The 20,192-nt window shown below is 46.7% G+C and overlaps 1 long non-coding RNA gene across 1 annotated transcript in view; it reads right to left on the minus strand.

Moving 5' to 3' along the window:
* Positions 1–10,248, minus strand: part of LOC140120454 (uncharacterized) — a 43,946-nt gene extending 33,698 nt beyond the window's left edge. Inside the window, exon 1 of the long non-coding RNA XR_011853799.1 lies at positions 10,151–10,248. This is a non-coding gene — a long non-coding RNA (uncharacterized lncRNA). The remainder of the gene's footprint in view (positions 1–10,150) is intronic.
* Positions 10,249–20,192: the final 9,944 nt, after the last annotated feature.

Below are 20,192 nucleotides of genomic sequence, written 5' to 3' on the forward strand. Positions count from 1 at the left end.
GTGCAGAAAACGGCCATGTGCGATACATATATGGCATAGAAACTTCTTTAATACCTGAGCAAGCAGTTTGCACCTAAAAGAGAATGCAAAGTCCAACAGAAAACTGGTGCATGGAGCTTAGTAAATGTGCCCCATTGTGTTTATAATCAGGAGACGCAGTGTAGTCATTTCTTTAATCAGAGTGCACTTTTATTTTAACCAGGGGACATGGTGAAGGTATTTGATATAAACAGGGGCGCAGTGTGGGTACTTTCTTAATCAAGGAGCACAGTGGGGACTTGTATTGTCTAGTTGTACTGTCGTCATTTCTTTGAAAAAGATTTAGATTTTCCTGCAGGGATTACTATGTGGCATCCCCAGTAGAGAAAACCGCCTTACATTATATAATGCCCCATCCCTAATGTTTACCACTCTTATGTTATATCTTGTCTTACAGACAATTATGCCAAAAACGATATGTGCCCCAGTAATTATACTCTCTAAAATCCTCCAACTACAGCTTAATACAATGAGGTTCTTAGCGCACAGTTATATAAATTGTGCGAGCCCATCTGCCACGTCACGGCGACCTCATTCAGATGGGTCCCTACACTAACACTTTACTTGTGTAATAAATGTTGCCGCCACCTATAGACAAGATCTTATAGAAGTTTTAAGAGACTGCACTAGACTAATAAATAAGATAAATTACCCCTTTTCCTAAAAGTAAAGTGTTAGTGTAGGGACCCATCAATATAAGGCCACAAAGTGGTTGATGGGGTCACAGATACCATTTAATAGTTCTGCAATAAAATATTGAGGATCTAGGATTTTGCTAATCTGGGAATTTATCCGCATCATGAAAACAAAAACTGTCCATTAGTCTTGTTAGGGTTGGGGTTTTTTTTTTGGGGGGGGGGGGGGGGCCGACTCTAAGAGCCAAGGTAGATAACCACTAAATATGAGAATGTTCTACTTTGACAGGTCTGGCATATTAATATATTCCATGGTCAGCCATATATTTTCCACCATGTCATACTGTATCTGCAGTAGACATGATTACTGGTGGATCTATCTTTAGAGAAGGGGTTACCCTTTATACATAAGCTTGTTCATCTCAAGTTTTGTAAAAACTCGAGATCATTTGCACCATTATCTCCTGCCCCCATTTAGAAAGTCTTTTCCATTAAAAGGGTATTCCTATATCAGACTTTTATCTCATATCAAAAAGGCAAGATACAATAAACTTTATCGATCACATAGGGGAAATTGTTTTGTACATTGTGTCCGGTCACCGTTACAAAGTTTACAAATGACATGTATAAGAGGTCACACATATGGCATACACATATATTACAGGTTACAGGTTACGGACACTCAATCCATCTTGGTCATACGATACAGGAGAGCAGATAACAGATCTATATACATGGGGGGGGTCGCAGGTGAAAGGTGCTGGAACCGGCCTTCATTGATGGGTGTTTTCATCTCGGTGCTGTGTGCTGCCAGGTGCTGGCTCTCTAATGCTCCTGAGCTGGTGCTCTGATACAGCCTGGTTATGTGCACCTGTCAATCTGGGTACAGTTCCTAGGATTGCTGCACAGCATTGTGATACTTATAGGACCCAGTATTGGCTCTCTGAGCCACTAGGTGAAGGTGTCACTCAATTGCGAGATCCAGACTGAGCCTTCCAGTGCTTGAGTGCTGTGGATTCAGTTGAGCATGATCAGGCGGCCATCCTGCTTCTAGGGGGGCTTTGGGCATCCCAGGTGTCCAGGTGCTCACCCACCATGCTGGAGAGCCGGAGAATTGTGCTGGTGCAGGGCCCTAGCTGTTCCACTGTGCCTTCCACATAGGGCACAGAGCAGGCACCGGAAGGTGAACGTGGAGTCTTCTGGCCGTTCCATTGGTCTTGAGTTCTTGTGGGGGGGTGCAGGGAGAATACCCTGCCAATCGCCAAGCACGATCCAGAGGAAGAGATCTAGCCCTGCCAACGACGAGTAGGGAGCAGGCCACTAGTGATCGGAAGTCGTGCTCTTCTTAGTGTGCTGGTTCTTGAGGCTTTTCTCACTAAGAAATTATTTTATATATATATATATATATATGTTAGGATCAGTGGATCCTCTGGACCACCGCGGGAGATGTAACTAGCCAACACCCAGAACCGGAGCCTAGCGGCACCTGGTATTCACCAGAGCCCGCCACAAAGCGGGTTGGACTTGCTGCGGCAGGATACCACTAGGTCGTTCCCAGGTGTGACTAGCCCACGGTGGCAGCCGAGGTCGAGGTACCTTAGCGGATGACAATCTCGTAGACAGGTCCAGGCACAGGGTCAGGGCAGGCGGCAGAGATGCAACGTCAGGTCCAAGTCCGGGGTCAGCAACAGGAGGTCCAGGCAGGTGGGAACGGGAACACAGGCACACGGAACACAGCAACACGGAGGAACTCGGGTAACACAGGAGCGGGAACACACAGGAATACACGGGAACACAGGAATACACGGGAACGCAGGCATACACAGGAATGCAGGAATAATCGCTAGTAAGCTTTCTCTAAGGCTATGAGGCACAAAGATCCAGCAAGGGTAACAGGAAGAGGCAGGCTTATGAAGAATTGGGAAATATGGCCAGCGCCAATTAATGGCGCGCTGGCCCTTTAAATTTGGAGAAGGTGCCGCGCGCGCGCCCTAGCAGTCGGGGACGCGCGCGCACAGCGGAGGGGAGCGAGCCAGGAACCGGGACGGGTGAGATGCGCTGGCGGCGCGCTGGCGGGGGCAGGGCGGCACGGGTGAGCCCGCGACCCACGATGTGGGTCGCGGGACCACCCGTGACAGTACCCCCCCCCCTTCGGCCTCCCCCTCCTCCTAGGCTGGAGGAACCTCTGCAGAAGACTACGATCCAATATGTTGTCCTCTGGCTCCCACGACCTTTCTTCAGGCCCGAACCCCCTCCAGTCAACCAAGAAGAACCGCTTCCCCCTCACCGTCTTCATGTCCAAGATCTCTTTTACCTCATAGGTGTTGGTAGAGTCCGCCACTGGAGTAGGAGGAGGATCTTGCTGGGAGAAGCGATTCAAGATGACAGGCTTGAGCAGGGAGACATGAAAGGAGTTCGGGATGCGCATGGTGGGAGGAAGGCGCAGCTTATAGGCCACAGGGTTAATACGCTTCAGCACCTCAAATGGACCCAGATAGCGAGGGCCAAGCTTGTAGCTGGGAATCTTCAACCGGACATATTTTGAAGACAGCCACACTTTATCCCCTGGAGAGAAGATGGGAGGAGACCTGCGTTTTTTATCGGCCTGAGTCTTGGTGCGGGCAGAGGCCTGAAGCAGGGACTGACGAGTCTGTTCCCAAATAGCTTTAAGGTCCGTTACCAACTCTTCCACAGCAGGAACATCAGCAGACACGGAGAGAGGTAGGGGTGGACGTGGATGTCTTCCATATAGAACAAAGAAGGGTGATGCACCAGCAGACTCCGAATCCAGGGAGTTATAAGAGAACTCTGCCCAAGGTAGCAAAGTGGACCAGTTATCCTGACGGGCAGAGACAAAGTGACGCAGGTAACAGCCCAAAGTCTGGTTAACTCTTTCAACCTGTCCATTAGATTGAGGATGGTACGCAGAAGAGAAGTCCAGTTTTATCTGCAGTTGATTACACAGGGCTCGCCAGAAGCGGGAGACAAACTGGACCCCTCGGTCCGAGACGATGTGCAACGGAAGTCCATGTAGGCGAAAGATGTGGGTGAAGAACTGGCTGGCAAGGTGTGGAGCAGACGGCAGGCCTGGCAGAGGAACAAAATGAGACATTTTGGAAAAGCGGTCGGTTACCACCCAGATAACGGTATTGCCAGATGATGGTGGCAGATCTGTAATAAAGTCCATAGCCACGTGAGACCACGGGCAGGTAGGCACGGGTAACAGCAACAGAAGACCAGCTGGTTTTTGTCGTGAGGGCTTATTACGAGCACAAGAGGTACAGGACCGCACAAAATCCCGAACGTCCTTGACCAAATCAGGCCACCAATAGAATCGGGAAATTAGGGCCACAGAGCGCTGCACCCCAGGGTGCCCAGCCACACGAGAGGAATGTCCCCAGGTCAGAATCCTCTTTCGAAGACCAGGTCGCACATAAGTCTTGCCGGGAGGTAATTGCCAGAGGTCCACCGGCGCTGCCAGCACAAGTCTCTCAGGAGGAACGATGTATCTCGGGGCACAGTCCTCCCCCATAACATCCGAAGCACGGGACAAGGCGTCAGCCTTGATGTTTTTCTCGGCAGGGCGAAAATGGATTTGGAAGTCAAAACGGGAAAAGAAGAGAGACCACCGGGCTTGACGCGGGTTCAACCGCTGAGCCGACTGTAGGTATTGGAGGTTCTTGTGGTCAGTGTAGATGCTGACTGGAAATCTGGCTCCCTCCAACAGATGACGCCACTCCTCCAAGGCAAGCTTGATGGCCAGAAGCTCACGATCTCCAATAGAATAATTCCTCTCTGCAGGGGAGAAAATTTTGGAGAAGAAGCCGCAAGATAGAGTACGGCCCCTAGGCCCCTTCTGAGTAAGGACCGCTCCAGCTCCTACGGAGGAGGCATCAACCTCCACAAAAAATGGCTTCTCGGTATCTGGTCTGGTAAGGACAGATGCAGAAGAAAAAGCAGACTTTAGTCTCGTGAAGGCCTGGTCAGCCGCTGGGGGCCAGGCACGAGAATTGACACCTTTCTTCGTTAGCGCCACCATAGGAGCTACCAGAGTCGAGAAGTGAGGAATGAATTGTCTATAATAATTTGCGAAGCCCAGGAATCTTTGAATAGCCCGTAGTCCCACTGGGCGTGGCCACTGAAGAACCGCAGATAACTTATCAGGATCCATTTGCAAGCCTTTATCGGAAATAATGTAGCCGAGGAATGGAAGGCTTTTTTGATGAAACAGGCACTTCTCCAGTTTGGCGTAGAGATGGTTGGCCCTGAGGCGGCTGAGCACTTGCCGTACATGGGAATGGTGGGACTCGAGGTCAGCAGAATACACAAGGATGTCATCCAGGTAAACCACAACACAGCGGTACAATAAGTCCCTGAAGATATCGTTGATAAACTCTTGGAAAACGGCTGGCGCATTACAGAGTCCGAAAGGCATAACTAAATATTCAAAATGCCCATCACGGGTGTTAAAGGCGGTCTTCCACTCGTCGCCCCTCCTGATGCGGATAAGATTGTAGGCCCCACGAAGATCCAGCTTGGTAAAGACTCTCGCACCCCGTAGGCGATCAAACAGCTCCGTGATCAGCGGCAGAGGATAGCGATTCTTAACGGTGACTTTGTTAAGACCGCGATAGTCAATACAGGGGCGGAGAGAGCCATCTTTCTTGGTGACAAAAAAGAAGCCGGCGCCTGCCGGAGAGGAGGATTTACGAATGAAGCCTCTTTGTAGATTCTCCTGGACATACTCGGACATGGCGGCTGTTTCAGGTACCGAGAGCGGGTACACCCGACCCCGAGGAGGAGAAGATCCAGGCAGCAGGTCGATGGGGCAATCGTAGGGACGATGTGGAGGAAGGGTCTCAGCTTGTTTCTTAGAGAACACATCCGCGAAGTCCTGGTATGGAGCGGGAAGCCCCCCCCAAAGGCTTAGGAGACAAGGTAGAAGTCCCGACAGGGAGCGGATGTAGAACCTTCATACAGTGTGAAGAACAATCCGGACCCCAGCGGAGAATCTCCCCAGAAGACCAGTCCAGAACAGGGGCATGATGTTGCAACCAGGTGAGGCCCAGCAGGAGAGTGGAAGTGCACTGGGGCAGCACAAAAAAGGACAGTCTTTCTCTATGTAATGCTCCAACTTGCAGGAGCAGGGGTTCTGTGCGAAACCGGATGGGCATGGAGAGAATTTGGCCACTGACCGAGGCAATGGACAATGGCTTCCTGAGACGAACCACCGGGAAGTGATGCTGGGAGACCAGGGCAGCATCCATAAAGTTCGCTGTAGAGCCTGAATCCAGGAAGGCGGAAACTTGGATCTGGGTGCCAGTGCCAACGCTGAGGAGTACGGGGAGAGTCAAGCATGGAGAAGCTTTATTCTCACCTAGGGACGCTTCTCCTGAGAAGCCTAGGTGCTGGCGTTTCCCGGACGTTGGGGGCGGACAGGACAAGCCCCGACGAAGTGCCCTGGGCTGGCACAATACATGCACAGGTTCTCCTGACGTCGCCTGGAACGCTCTTGTAGAGAAAGCCGGACTCGGTCCACCTGCATAGCTTCATCAGCAGAAGATTCAGCCGGGGGCTGAAGCGGCTTTTGGAATACAGGTGCCAGGCGAGGAAGACGTCTAACACGGCCTTGGGGGTACTCGGAGCGTAGTTCCTCAGCGCGCTCCTTAAACCGCACATCAATTCGAGTGGCCAGGGTGATCAGACCACTCAGAGTTGACGGCAGGTCCCGTGCTGCCAGCGCGTCCTTGACCTGCGCAGAAAGTCCTTTCTTGAAGGTAGCAATGAGGGCCGCATCGTTCCAGGCAAGTTCAGAAGCCAGGGTGCGGAACTGAACTGCGTACTCTCCCACAGATGAGTTACCCTGGCGCAGGTTCAATAATGCAGACTCCGCAGAGGAAGCTCGGGCCGGTTCCTCGAAGACTGACCGGAACTCTGCCAGAAATTCCGAGAGGGTAGCGACAACCGGGTCATCCCTGTCCCAAAGAGGAGTAGCCCAGGCCAGGGCCTTCCCGGAAAGGAGGCTGAGGACAAATGCCACCTTGGACCGCTCTGTGGAAAATTGCGACGGCATAAGTTCTATGTGCAGGGAGCACTGGGTGATGAAGCCCCTGCACATCTTGGGATCCCCGTCATACTTGCCGGGCAAAGAGAGACGTAGCCTGGGTTCAGCAGCAGGGAGATAAGCCGGGGTAGCAGGAGTCGCAGCGACCACCTCAGGAGACTGTTGCTGATGCTGGGTAGCTAGCAGCTGTTGCAGCATGGCGGTGACTTGCTACAGTTGATTCCGTTGTGCAGCAATCTGCCGGGACTGGTGGATCACGATGGTGGCGAGATCAGGCTGACTGGGAGAAGGAGCCTCGGCGGGATCCATGGCCGGATCTTACTGTTAGGATCAGTGGATCCTCTGGACCACCGCGGGAGATGTAACTAGCCAACACCCGGAACCGGAGCCTAGCGGCACCTGGTATTCACCAGAGCCCGCCGCAAAGCGGGTTGGACTTGCTGCGGCAGGATACCACTAGGTCGTTCCCAGGTGTGACTAGCCCACGGTGGCAGCCGAGGTCGAGGTACCTTAGCGGATGACAATCTCGTAGACAGGTCCAGGCACAGGGTCAGGGCAGGCGGCAGAGATGCAACGTCAGGTCCAAGTCCGGGGTCAGCAACAGGAGGTCCAGGCAGGTGGGAACGGGAACACAGGCACACGGAACACAGCAACACGGAGGAACTCGGGTAACACAGGAGCGGGAACACACAGGAATACACGGGAACGCAGGAATACACAGGAATGCAGGAATAATCGCTAGTAAGCTTTCTCTAAGGCTATGAGGCACAAAGATCCAGCAAGGGTAACAGGAAGAGGCAGGCTTATGAAGAATTGGGCAATATGGCCAGCGCCAATTAATGGCGCGCTGGCCCTTTAAATTTGGAGAAGGTGCCGCGCGCGTCCCCGACTGCTAGGGCGCGCGCGGCACAGCGGAGGGGAGCGAGCCAGGAACCGGGACGGGTGAGATGCGCTGGCGGCGCGCTGGCGGGGGCAGGGCGGCACGGGTGAGCAATATATATATATAAGGAAGTCCCCCACTTCACTTTTAAACCAATTTTGTCAGGGTTAAGGGGGCGTGGTGAGCCGACTAGGGGTGCAGTTAAGTGAGCTATTAGCTCTTCGTGCACCAAGGAGCAGAACAAGGTGGGCCGCTTTCCAGTGCTGCCGGGCACCGTCAAAAGAGTGGGGATCGGACACAAGCACATGCTGCAGCAGCATCTCTTTTCCTTTCTGCACTGCCATTGGATAGGGCACAGGGGCACCGCTAGGAGCAAAGAAACCTCCTCATCCTCTTTCTCCATGCTGGTCTCCGGTCTCTTCTCGGCGCTACGGTGCTGATGATGGTCGCAATTGGCTCTGCTAGGATTATGGAAGCTTCCTCGCTCTCATCCTTCCCGCTCACCATGCACTCTCCTACAATTCTCGTTGTTGGTTCAATGGGTGAGTTGGCCACGTGCCACAGGGATGCACTTTCGGGATCATGGAAGTTTTCTCGTCCTCATCCTCCTCCATGCCGCCGCTTGTTGTAGGTGACTTAAAATCAATGGTTCCCTGTCTTGCATTATACTAATACACCAGAATCTGATATTTGGACAGGGGTTGTAATCATACACATCTCAATTCATGCTATAGGCTGGAATATATGGCATATCCAGAGGTCATCGTTAGGTGCTAAAATACTACAACCATCATGACCACCCAACAATCACATCATGAAGGTGCTGATTGTGTACCCAAAGAAATATACATGCATGTTCTGTCTGCTGTAGATTTCAGCTATAACCTGTATAAATATTATAAACTGGCTCATAATATATATAAACTGGCTCATACTATAGTAAATGTAGCAGCCGGCTTCCCTGCCTAACCACACCCACTTTCCAAGAGGGTGGCAAAAGGGGGCAGAAAAGTCACAACTTTCTGGCCATGTTATTGGCATTGCTGCTCCATCAAACATAAGGCACTTTCAGCTGTGCTTCTCCTAGGGCCGGTTACACATCATTGACTTGCAGCATGTGTGTCCCAGAATGGCCAAACTGGCAAGGCAGCTGAATCTTCTAGTTGCCCATGGAAATCAATCACAGCTCATCTGTAATTTCATTCTGGAAGCAGTGGAATAATCGCAAATTCTTGCACAGTGCAGGTTTGCTCACCATCCCCGTCTTCCGCAGCAGGCTCTTTGTGAATTTGATCACAGGACCACCAGCAAGGGGGATTTTAAGACTGCCATTTTATACACCATTCTGAATTGATTCCCCCCACTATGTAAAAACATTTAAAAAAATATACAAATATAGATAAATATATATGAATCACAGGTATGTAGGTGTTCAGTAAAATACAAATAAATGGTTTTTTTTTTTAATTATGTTACATAATGTAAAAAAAAAATTATAATACTAAATAATAATAAAAAAAATAAATATATATATATATATATATATATATATATATATATATATGCAAAGGACATATGCATAGAAAGAGGCAGTGCTTTAGACCAAAATATATGAATACCCTGGATTTTATTCCATATACATAAAAAGAATAAATATATATGTATATGTACTATATAGAAACTTAGAATAATATATAAAGGTAACATTTAAATATGGAGACATATGTAAATTATTGCAGTGTATTGCTCGACGGAAGTCTATTAGTTCCTGCCTGAGGAATCATATGTATGTATTAGGCCTCTTTCACTGTCTTTGACGGCCGGGAGCTAGCCACACAAGCGGAGGCTGATTCAATGCCCCCCTTGACTCCTATTGTGAACGGTCCCAGTGCTATGAGGCACAGTTAATGCAGCCCCATGGTAAATTATAGAGCAGGTCCCATTTCTGCCCGGATTTTCGGCCCAGCAGGCCACTTTCAATGGACATATTCATTACATATATGATAACTGATGACAACTAACTGATGACAACTGACAACTGGTTGACATTAGACATAGAAAAATCCTAGTATAATTAATAGGGACGTTAATCTCATCAGGACTTGTATGCCAGTACTTTGGCTTACAGGTCCTGAAATTATCACAATTAATTGAGAAGTGCCACTTCATTGATTATTTCCACTTTAGGCCACCCCCACACCAAGTGGGCGTGGAGGGGGCGTGGAGGGGGCGTGCAGTGGGGTGCGGCGCTACCAAAACTTCACATGCTGTGGTTCACTTCTACGACAGAGAGAACCTGTCGTAGAATTGTACACCGTTGCGCCCCCCTCCTAATGTCTTCTGTGGCGCTGGAGGACTGATAAATGTCCCCCAATGTTTCTTGTTTGCTGTAAAAATAATGGAGCAGAAGAATATAGAGAGAAGCTCCAACAGTCACAGTCCCTCTTCCTCAGCCACTATGTTATATTTTCTGTCTATTACTCTGTCATTTCTTAAAATGCTCAGTATTAGGATTAATTCCAGGTCTCTCACCAAAGACGCCTTCACTAAGTTATCAGTACCGAAAGCAGAACCCAGCACCTGCAGGTCCATCTCCATCATCACCAGGTATCAACTGACGGCAGTTGAGGGCTTGTTTACTTGTAAATTCAAATCCGATTGGCTGTTGATGGTTGCAGTTACCATGGTGATGTATACAGCTAAAGATTTAAAGGGAAATTCTACTGACATACAATATGATCACACAACTTTTTTGAATAGTTTACATCTTAAACCCATGAAGTTAATGGAGCCATTACCTTTTTTTCTTCCTTTACAGTCATTTCTGCCTATGGAAAATAATCTGCTCAGCTACATCTGGTCTATAACATGCTGCCTGCAGATAGGATACTATGTGTAATCTCCTCTGCTCCTCCTGCTCTATAACATGCTGGGGCACATTTACTTACCCGTCCCGTTGCGATCCCCGCCGTGCGTTGTCCAATGAGGATTCGGAGCTGCCGCGATTCACTAAGATCGTGCGCCCGATATCCTGCATGTGTCGCTTCCCCCACTGAGGTCCGCCGGATTTCCCCTTCTTCTTACCGGTGCATGTGAGTGCTGATCTCGCGATACAATTTGCTTTTTAAATTCTGCAGTTTGACCGAATCAGTTGGGTTGTCCGACGGCCACACCCCTCAATTTGTGTCGCATGCAAGCCGATGCGACACAATCCGATCGCGTGCGCCAAAAACCAGGGGCAATTCAGGACAAAAATGAATCTGGCGCTCCCTCCGACAAAGTGCAGCAACTTTTTTTTTGGTACACCTTTAACATGGGGTGTGCAACACAATTCTGTCGGACACCGCATGATAAATGTGGCGCACGGTCTGACTGTGCACTGGAGCGCCCCATTTTAGTGCAGAAATTTGTCTTGCGTCCTACAGATAGGACACTTTGTACAATCCGCTTAGCTATCTGTAGGACCTTTTTTGGAACCCCTTAAGTATTTTTAGCTGCTGGAAATTCCTCGGAACGGCAGGGGAACTGAGTGTTGGAAGATGTTTTTGCCCTCAATAGAATATCCTTTTAAATGCTGGCAGTTTTCAGCCTAGAAAACAGAAATGGAAAAACGAAACCTTTGACTAAGAGCAGAGCACTTCATGATTGTTATTTCCAAAACTAAATAATGAGTTTTTCTTATATTTACGCCCATAGATTTTAAGAGACATGTCTGGTTTGGTTAAAAAGACCAAAATAGGACATGCCGTCCTTAGGTTTACAGACTACATAAAGTCAACAGAGAATATCTGAAGTACTGCAGTTATGTCTCTGTGCAAACCATATTTTATGGCATCTTTGTTTAGATTTTTACCATTTTGAGTTTTTTTTTATATTTACCGTATATAAAAGGGAAATTCTCTTTATGGCTACCTTGATTTATTGTGGCAGCAAAACAGAACTTCTTGTCATTGCCATATTGTTACAAGGGCTATAACTAAGGGCTATGGTATAGCACATGGTTATACATAAGATATACACCAGGTGTCCAATATGAAACTTTTCTTCCTCCGTATGCTGATAGGAGACGTGGTACGTCATAGGGGGCATTCACGGGTCATCCACATGATACATCTCTAGAAGCTATAGAAAAATAGGTCAAATTGAACAAATATATCAGATGTAACTTTTTTTCTTTTCCAAGAAACGAGTAGGCTGAACGGATGATTGCGGCCTGAAAGCTTTTAAGAACACTTTCTCGCTGGGTGGTCTTGTAAATTATAGTCATGCTTACGTTTGAAGAGACCCTATCATTATAACAATCCCAATCACTTTTTCAGCCTCTGCGGATGTATTGATTGTTTTCCACACTTTGTAACATCGGCAGTGAATGTTGCCTTTCTCTCTATAACTGTGCAGGGTTGGAGGACTCATGGTGTGATGTTGGAGGTGTGTTGCCTGTCCCATCAGATGATGGCCCCCTAGCTCTCCATCCTCAGCACAAGTTTCACACATTAGTTGCCGAAAATGTCACATGGTCTCACCCTGTTCATCTTTTCTCCTTTGTTTCTTGAGTTGTGGAGCTATCAAGTACCTGCTTAGAGAAAGAAAGCTTTTAAAGAGGACCTGTCACCTATAAAAAGGCACTAGGAGCTGCTTACTAAATGTCAGGGTCCACTTTTCATTTAGTTTCTTTTGCCCTTGTTTGTACAAAATTAAAAGCTTTAAAAATGATGCAAATGAGCCTAAAGGGCTCTGGGCATCATAGCCTTTAATTAAGCCTCTCAGGTTCTTTTGTATAATTTTTTAGGCCCACATGTATTAAGTGAAAAGCCAGTGTCCTGTAGACAGTACTTTACTATACAATGTAAGTAACATTCACAAATAACTATCTTACTGAACAGCTGAATTGCTTCATTGTACTTTTTTACCATGTTACAAAACAATAGCAATGTGTAAATGAATAATAACACTGTTTCTGGTAATGATTTCACTTGTACCAAGGAGCTTCTATGTAATCTGACAATCTGTGAGCTTCTGTCTGTCTTTCTAGAAAGATGGAATTCAGGGTATATGCCATTAAATATTATTCAACTGACAGTGAGTGCAATGCAGTGGTAGTCATACACAGTGATTGGCAGCTCCCCCTGTGTAACTGTGTGTGTATAGAGATAGTTATTGCATGGACCGCCTACTGGCAGAGCCGCCACTAGTGTCCACCACACACTGCCCCCCCCCCTGCTAAATAGGTAGCCCAGCACACACTGCCCCCCCTCAACAAATAGGCAGCCCAGCACACAATGTCTCCCCAATAGATAGATAGCCCAGCACACACTGTCCCCAGTAGATAGGTAGCCCAGCACACACTGCCCCCAGTAGATAGGTAGCCCAGCACACACTTTCCGCAGTAGGTAGGTAGCCCAGCACACACACTTCCCAACCCCAGTATATAGGAAGCCCAGCACACACTGCCCCCCAGTAGACAGGTAGACCAGCACATGCTTCTTCAGAGTAGATAGGTAGCCCAGCACAAACTGCTCCCTCAGTAGATAGATAGCCCAGCACACACTGCCCCAAGTAGATAGGTAACTCAGCACACACTCCCCCCCCCAATAGATAGGTAGACCAGCACATGCTGCCCCCCAGTAGATAGGTAGTCCAGCACACACTGCCCCCCCCTCAACAAATAGGCAGCCCAGCACACAATGTCTCCCCAATAGATAGATAGCCCAGCACACACTGTCCCCAGTAGATAGGTAGCCCAGCACACACTGCCCCCAGTAGATAGGTAGCCCAGCACACACTTTCCGCAGTAGGTAGGTAGCCCAGCACACACACTTCCCAACCCCAGTATATAGGAAGCCCAGCACACACTGCCCCCCAGTAGACAGGTAGACCAGCACATGCTTCTTCAGAGTAGATAGGTAGCCCAGCACAAACTGCTCCCTCAGTAGATAGATAGCCCAGCACACACTGCCCCAAGTAGATAGGTAACTCAGCACACACTGCCCCCCCCAATAGATAGGTAGACCAGCACATGCTGCCCCCCAGTAGATAGGTAGTCCAGCACACACTGTCCCCCAGTATATATTTGGCCCAGAACTCACAGCCCCAGCACATAAAAAAGTAAAATCAGTACTCACCTTCCGGCACTCCCATGCAGCTTCTTCTTCCCATAATAGAACAAAGCGTCTCTTTTGAGAAGTAGAGTGGGCAGAGCCAGCTCTGTGCTCTCTGCCCACACACAAACTATGGCGTCATGTTGCGTCATACTGTGTGCATGGGCAGAGAGCATTGAGCTGGCTCTACCCACTAGAGTGCTAAGGAATCCAGTAAGAAAAGAAGCTGCATGGGTGTGCTGAAGGGTGAGTACTGATTTTATTTTTTTATGTGCTGGGGCAGTGTGTTCTAGGCTACCTATCTCTTGGGGGCAGCACTGTGTGCTGGGCTACCTATCTACAGACATAGGCACCTGCCCCCCTTGCATGGCCCTGATCAGTGCTGTGTGTGTCTTAGAAGCACATAGCACTGAGTAAGGACCGGGAGTCGAACTGTTGACATGCCCGGGACTGCAGTCCCACAATTACCCATCTGATGGTGTCTGTACTTACTGGACTCATAAACCTGCAATTTAAGGGAATGAAATGAAGATATTATCTTCACACTTAAAAATGATATTATCTTCACACAAAATGCTTTGTCTATAGCAGCACACAAAAACAAGAAAAGGCACAAATTAACTTTCTTTCATTATATTTCAAACTGCAGAAAGAAACTTGTACAGGTAAACATCTTAGGGTACATTCACACGCGGTATGCCCGCCGTGCGGGCATACCGCCGTGTGCTGGAGGTGAGGAGGAGGTGACCCCTCCTCCCTCCATAGGAAATAGCGGCACACGGCCGCACATCCGCCGAAAGATAGAGCTTGCTCTATCTTTTTGCGGTGTGCGGCCCGGATCGGTGCCACACATGTGTGGCACCGGATCCCCGCCGTGCCGCTATTGCCGTCTATGGGGACGTAAATGCGGCCGCAAATTTGCGGCCGCATGTACGGCCCCGCAGACGGCAGTGTGAATGAGCCCTTATAATGCTGAATAATATCACACAAAGATGAGAGATCTCAACATGAAAGACATTTTCAAGGCGCTGGCACACATCTTAAATGTTACTTGTATATACTGCAACTGTACAATTCTAGGTATTGTAAAAGCTGAGATATTAGTATATCATCGTGTGGTGTACAGGTGCAAGAACTGTATGTACTGTAATTTGTATGTACTGGGGTGAGGGACTGGCTGGGAGACTGTATACAAGCTATATACAGAGGGCGGCAGAATGGCTGTATACAGTGGAGGGGCTGGCTGGCTGTATACAGGGGGGTGGCTGGCTGTATAATGGGGGGCTGGTTGTATAGAGGGGGAGTTGGCTGGCTATATACTGGGGAGGGGATGGCTGGCTATATACTGGGGGCGGGCTGGCTATATACTGGGTAGGCTGGCTGGCTATATACTGGGGAGGGGCATGCTGGCTATATACTGGGGGTCCTGCTGGCTATATACTAGGGGGCTGTCTGGATATATACTGGGCTGGCTAGCTATATACTGGGTGGGCAGGCTGGCTATTTACTTGAGGGAGGGGCCAGCTGTATACTAGGGGAACTGGCTGTATACTGGGGGGACTGGCTGGCTGTATACTCAGCCAAAAATGTTCCTGACCCCTGCTCTAGGGCCTCATGCACATGATTATAAGCTCACCTGGCCATAGCCCCGGTGGGCATACAGCCAGGTGCAAGAGGGAGGAGGGGTGAGCACTCCACAGCCCTCCCCTCTCCACTGAAAGCAAGCTGCAAAATATAGGAAATGTCCTAAATTTTGTGGCGCAGCCACCAAGCTTAGTCACGGTGCGGTGAAACACCCATGGGGCACATTTACTAAGGCTTTGGGCCGCACTTTTGTGGGACTTTGCACGTTCGTCAAGACTAAAACGGCTTGCAAAGGTATTTAAGAAGTGTCTGCGACACTATTGTGTGACACTGGACCCCTTTGTGGCGCAGCTGCACTAGCCTCCATGCGACACAAATTAGGGGGCATTCCTGCGCTCAGTCCGACACAGCAGCGTATTTAACTAGCAAATTGTGTTGCACACCCTATGTTAAAGGTGCACCACCAAAAAGTGGGAGAAGCAACCAATTTAGCAAGCTCTGTGCAGTGCTGCATAATCTGTGTGCGCTATATAAATAAAGGAATTATTATTATTATTATAGTGTGTTCAAATATATTTTTATTCTTCCTTTTAGCTTTTTCTTGGCCTGATGAAGATCGCTCCCACGTCAAAACATGTTGCCTTTTAAAACAATAAATTACGTTTATTAAAAATGATGAGTGAGTGTATTTTTCCACAAACCCCTGAAAAATGTATTCTCCTTAATATTAAGTCACGCCAGAATCAGAAATGCACCATTTGGACTTTATAACCAAACTTTTTTTGCCTTTTAACCTCAGTCTGATGCATATTAATTGCTGTAACAGATTACTGATATCACAGACAGATTAAATCTGAAGACATAATAACACAGTGTAGCAAACCTGACTTCATCCAGCTGTTTTCGGTCTGCTTCACAATTCATATTCAGTATTATAACATAATTAAACATTTTTGGCTGACATTATATCATTCTGACCTTTAGAGAACTGATGCTAGAGAGATTCTCCACTGTGAGCTCTGCCAGGTAAGTCAATCTCAAGCTGAAAACTGTCTGGACAACTTCCCAAATGCCTAATTTTAGGAAATCCTTTCAGGCGGTGCTCTATTTGTGCACAGCTGTATTTCTTAGGGCTCATTTACACGAACATTATGGGGACCGATATGTGGCCGCACCAATTGCGGACACATATCGGCCTCCTTTGCCATCTATGACGCCCGGTCACAGTGAGGTAAACACGTTGTCTCACTGCACAGTGACCTTGCACGGCGAAATATACAACATGTTTTCTATGGAGAGAGAAGAGCAATACTCCCTATTAAATAAAATCCCCCTCCTCTCCAGAGTGCTGCTGTATGTTCATGAACATACGTCTTGTTAATGTACCCTAACAGAGTCAATACAGGCTTATACATAGAGGGCCACATTTATCACTTTTGTGCGCCTAAGTGTAGTAGTTGCGCCTAAATTCTGGCGCACTGTTTTGCCAGAATTATCACAAGCTACAACCATCTGTGATAAGTATATTTTCTGCCTCTTATTAATCACTTTACTTTAACACAGTTTAGGCGCAGTTTAGGCGCAATGTTAGATTCGGGTACTTACATGTGATCCTGCTACAAGCTCCTCTCTGCTTCTCCCACAGCCCAGAATGAGGATAACACTCACAGCAGCACCCAGGTGTGTGACACCCTGTACCCAGTGACCTCCTCAGCAGGGGCTTCTCCTGGAGGGGATCCCCTAGTGCTGGTCTCCTGCTGCACCCCTGTAATTCTGCACAATATCCCCCTCAGACACTGTGCAGAATTACATGGGGGACACTTGTATGTAGTATCTGCAAACTTCTGCAAGCTTCTGAAAACTTGTGCAAACTTCTCTTGCTCTTGCTGTGAGCTCAGCGTTTGCAGAATATTTTGAAAATAGAAGGTGATGAACTGTAAATAGTCTGCAGCTCCTGTCTGCAGTGTATCTCATGTATCTATTATATGTTCCAGTGTCTGGCTGAGCTCTGCTGCTAGAAATGAGCTCTTCTGCAAAGGGGCTCAGTGCTTTCTTCTCAGATAACGCCACCTTCGAGCTGGAGTGTTTTTGCGCCTAAATGCAAAAGTCGCACGTGATGAATATCATTAGGCGCAGCAAAACATCTGGAATTGAACGATAGATGAGGGAAAGGTGGTTATTTTAGCTGCGCGGCTAATTTGACGTTTAATCGCAAAAATGGCGCAAAAACGGTGCGCCTAAACGAAAAGGCGCAAAAACAACAGAAAAAACGAGTGATAAATGTGGCCCAAAGTTTTATACATAGAATTAACATTTATGAAAAAAATGTATCTATATATTAAAGGAAATCTACCATGAAAATCCATTATGATAAATCAGGGACACTTACACATAGATCCAGGCACTGTGATTGTGGTAATCTTCCTATATTCGTTATCCATGGCCGTATTCCTTCTAAAATCAACTTTTACAATTATGTGATGCACAGGCTGTTACACTGTGCAAGGAGCATCCCCACCTCCCACTGTGTGCTGAATCTTCCTCTGCTGCAGTGAGTTTGCAGAGGGAGGGGGAAGCAATGAGAAAGCAGGGGAGACAGTGTAACAGAGTGTGAAGCTACACCACTGAGGGGCTCTGTTAACACCTCCCAGAGCCCTTCAGACATATCAGCATCATTTTAAAAGTTTATTTTAGAAGGATGGACACCATGGATAACAAATAAAACAAAACAAATAAAGCCCCCCCCCCCCCTGATTTCTGTCGCATGAAAGCTGGCACCGATGCGGCAAAATTCGATTGAGTACGACAAAAAACCCTTCTAAATGCAGAGCACATCGGAAATCATTGGATATTCCGACTATAGTGTGGTCCGTGGACCCTTGGTAAATGAGCCCCATTGTGTTGCTTGTAACTTGGTTTATAAGTATAGATCAGCGGACCCAACGTTCCTGTTCGGACTCGCCCTGGTCAATCATAGCCATGGCAATATTGAAGAAGTAGAAAAAATAAAGAGGCTACGTGTTGTACTACACTTGACGAAATATATCTGGGATGTGAAAGCAATTGTCTGCTTTTCAATAATTTACTATGGAAAAACTGGCTTTGATATACAAGTGATTTGGATTACAAACAAAAATTCTGCTTGTGATCCAAGGTATTCAGTCATTGTGGAACCAATCATCTGGGTTTCAATGATTTCCTATAGGAAAACTTGCTTTGATATATATGCTATATGGATTACAAGCATGTTCCCGGGACAATTTATGCTCATAATCCAAGGTTTTGGTCTGCCTCTATATATATATATATATATATATATATATATATATATATATATATATATATTAGAAGTCCAAATAGTATAGTAATAGGAGAATTCCTATTCCTATTTTCAGGTAGTTTTATCACTATAAAGTATATACTACCATTACTTGTAATGGCTAAAATCCCAGTTTAACATTTTTTTGCCCTGTTCTTAACATCTAGTCCATTTTAGTTACTTATGTCATTTCCCGCTCTCCGATTTCCTTACTTTATTCTCATTTTCTTGATTGTGAAGCTTTTCTTGAGCTTTTACCTTTTCATTTAGATCTCCTTATAAAAAAGTGTTATGCCTTGATGATGTCTCAGCAACCTGTACGATGCTTTCAAGATCATTATAATCAAGCATTCATCTCTACATATTACTCTTATACATTATTGATGCACAGATTACATAACCCTTATGTTATTATTATGCCTAGAAATCTCCCTTTATCATTTGCCTCCTTTGACCATGCTAAACTACAGATAGTATACAGGCTACTAGCTAACACAATATCACCCAAAACTGCTGCCAGATCAAACCAATACTGATTTTGGTGCAAAAAGATAACATAAAATAGCCATAATTTTTTTAAAGTCGTAGAGATATTATCATGATATACGGACATTTAGTCAGATTCACAATTCAGGCAGTCCCCGGGTTACGTACAACATAGGTTCTTTAGGTTTGTTCTTAAGTTGAATTTGTATGTAAGTCGGAACTGTATAGTTTATAATTGTAACTCCAAGCTAAATTTTTTTTGTCCCAGTAACAATTGGATTTTCTAAATTTTTTGCTGTAATGGGAACAAGGATTATCAATTAAATGTCATTACATACAGCTGACAATTGCAGCCTGGGATTAAAATAGCATCCAGGTGGCTGAGTGAGTAGCACTTCTGCCTTGCAGCGCTGGGGTCCTGGGTTCGAATCCCACTCAGGTCAACATCTGTAAAGAGTTTGTATGTTCTCTCTGTGTTTGCGTGGGTTTCCTCCGGGTACTCTGGTTTCCTCACACACTCTAAAACATACTGTTAGATTGTGAGCCCCATGGGGACAACGACCAATTTGCCATGCTTTGTGCAGTTCTGCGTAATCGGTGTGCGCTATATAAATAAAGAATTATTATTAGTATCCAGAGGTCACAGTGGGCAGAGCACTACGTCTGTTACGAGGGGTCGTCAGTAAGCCGGGTGTCCTTAAGTAGGGGACCGCCTGTAAACACAATACTTTTCAAACAATGATGATTATAGGCCAATAACTGCTTGAACACAAAGTGCTCACAAAGCAGACAGTGAGAGAAAATATTCCATGTTTCGGAGAAACCATCTGGTTACATTTATCAGGATTTTTTTTTTTGTAAGAAATATTTATTAATCTATTTCTGTGAAATAAAGGCCTCCATACAACCTGTTTTCTATTAATTTATGAAACAGATGCTTAAAACGAAGAATATTTTGGAAAGTCTGTGAAAATAAATCACTTTTTGAGAACACAAATCTGTATTCTAGGCCCAGATTTATTCAAGTGTCACATGGAAAATGTTTGATTTGTCAGGTAATCGGGAAGTTATGAAGTACTGGTCTCAA

This window comes from Engystomops pustulosus, chromosome 3 (genome assembly GCF_040894005.1).
Source record: "Engystomops pustulosus chromosome 3, aEngPut4.maternal, whole genome shotgun sequence".
Classification (NCBI taxonomy): domain Eukaryota; kingdom Metazoa; phylum Chordata; class Amphibia; order Anura; family Leptodactylidae; genus Engystomops; species Engystomops pustulosus.